General features: G+C 39.9%; 1 long non-coding RNA gene across 1 annotated transcript; it reads left to right on the top strand.

Annotated features, from left to right (window-relative positions):
- The first annotated feature begins 719 nt into the window (after positions 1–719).
- Positions 720–1,260, top strand: LOC119795611. Its single transcript, XR_005282346.1, has 2 exons — positions 720–855; positions 948–1,260. It is a non-coding gene; the product is annotated as an uncharacterized LOC119795611 (long non-coding RNA).
- Positions 1,261–2,321: the final 1,061 nt, after the last annotated feature.

Here is a 2,321-nt window from a genome sequence, read left to right as displayed (position 1 = left end):
CCTCACAAGGGGAGGACTCCCACCTGGACACAAACCCAGAAAAAGGCCCTAAGTGAGTCATCAAACAAAGAAGGTAAAAAAGCTAACCAAACGTAACACATGCTCACTGCTCTCTCCTAACAAAATGGCCAAACCAAAGCATCCCCTCAACAAAAGTTTGGAAAACAAAAATTAACTACTCAAAACTACTGAACATAATTAACTACAAAACAAGTAGAATAGCCAAACTACAAATAAACTTATCAATGATAAGATAAAAAGGAAAACTATACCAATGTTAACCAATCTAACAGAATGTTAAGTTAACCAAACAACAACTTGTTAAAGTACACAAAAACTAAGGTACAACTAACATTAACTTAACTTTGACAAGCCCCCACTTGTCACAGGCCGGCTCAATGCCCATGACAAAAAGGAGGGGACACAAAACGATTTAGGCCAATCAATACTTTATTGTAACCAATAAATAACTTTAAATAAAACAAAGATGAGATGTGAGTATGTAAGAATGTTTAGTGTGTGCAGTGTATGAGTGGGTGAACATTAGTGATGGGTCGGGCAACACCGATGCGTCGGCGCATGTGTCTGTCTCATAGAGCGAAACCTGTGTCGACGTGTGTATCGCTACGGAAAAGTCACGTGACCGAAACAGTTCCTGTATCGGTCACGTGACCGATGTTTCGAACTGACTGACAAGCCTTTATAAGGATGCGCATCTGCCAACGAGATGCATCTGCCAAAACAATCTTGCGTGTTTTGCGAATATAAAATTCATCAAAAATTATGGAGCTTCCTCAAGCAAAAAGAAAGGTTTCTGCCGTGTGGGACCACTTTGATGTCATTTCGGAAAATAAGGTATTTGTTTTAATTTCCTTGTTTCATCCTGTTCCTCTCAGAGTTTCCACTTGATTCATGTACTAAAATACTTTTTTTTTTTTTTTTTTAAGATGACCTTTGGGAACATTTTGATCTCGAAGTGGGGAGGCAGACCAAAAGTGCCACAGCTGATGCCATCCTTGAGGTGCAGAGATACATGGCAGAGGGCAATATTGCGACGTCCCAGGATCCTCTTGTATATTGGAAAAACTAAAGGACGGTTTATCCAAACCTCTTCCGCCTGGCCTTAAAATTTTTGTGCACTCCAGCTTCATCTGTGCCGTGTGAGCGGGTGTTTTCCACAGCTGGAGAACTAATATCAAAAAAGCGCAACAGACTGAATTTCAAAACTTATTTTTTTTAATAAAAATTTGTAAAAAAAAATAAAAATAAATACCAGTGAAAAAGCATTTTCATTTACTACATATTTACTTAGACTTAGACTTGACTTTATTAATCCCTTGGGATTACTCCCTTCGGGAAATTGTATTTCCAGTAGCAGGAAAAATTGCACATACAAGAAAATAGAGGATGTTTAGACACAGTATATACAATAGAAAAATAAAATCAATTAAATAAGGTGTAGGAAGATGTATTGGGGGATGAGGATAGACAAATAAATACAGATTAGAGATTATTAAATTATGATGCAGGTTCTCATTATTCATTGACTGTTTCTAAAATATCAAATATGTTTTAATAATAATACAATGCATCATACAATGAATTGCATCATATTAGTGTATATAATAGGTCATCAAATCAGTGTCAGTTAACTCTGTCAACTAGGTTGCCTGTAGGGATTTTTAATGTCCAGCAGGTGTCAGTATTCAGTGACACAGTATCGACACAGTATCAATACAGTTTGGTAATGTGTCGAAACGTTTCATGACGCCTCATCAACCCATCACTAGTGAACATGAATGTGTCTGAGTGTTACCAAAACCAAAAGGAACCAACCAACAAAGGAAATACCTGGAGGAGCAGAGAGAGAGAGTGTTAGTGGAGCCCAGCTTATATAAGGAGCCCAAGTGGCTCCAATTAGTAATTAGACCTCTGCCTACAGGAGGAACCGCCCCTGCAGGTCAGAGGAAAGGGCCGTGACATAATCAACTGATTAAGACACTGCGGCGTCGAGGCAAGGTCTGAAGGCAGCTTAAGTAGTCCAGGTCCTCCAGATGATATCATCAGCTGCAGGTGTGCAGAGCAGCTCAGCAGGGAGGATCCAGGGCGGACTCTGCTGGAGAAAAGGTGTATTTCTCCAGCTCCCAACAGAGATTACATGTGTTGTGAATTGGTGCTATATAAACAAACTGAATTGAACTGAATTCAGTTGAAACCAGTCGGATGACTTCTCCACAACATGCGGCGGGAACCAACCAGAGAGTTTGAGAAGCGAGGCTGAGCAGCCTGTAGAGCAGAAGCCATGCAGACACAGAAAAGCA

The sequence above is a fragment of the Cyprinodon tularosa genome, unplaced genomic scaffold (genome assembly GCF_016077235.1).
Source record: "Cyprinodon tularosa strain WSP-4 unplaced genomic scaffold, ASM1607723v1 ctg517, whole genome shotgun sequence".
Classification (NCBI taxonomy): Eukaryota; Metazoa; Chordata; class Actinopteri; order Cyprinodontiformes; family Cyprinodontidae; genus Cyprinodon; species Cyprinodon tularosa.
The sequence above is the reverse complement of the archived record's forward strand: the minus strand, read 5'-3'. Positions and strand labels throughout refer to the sequence as shown.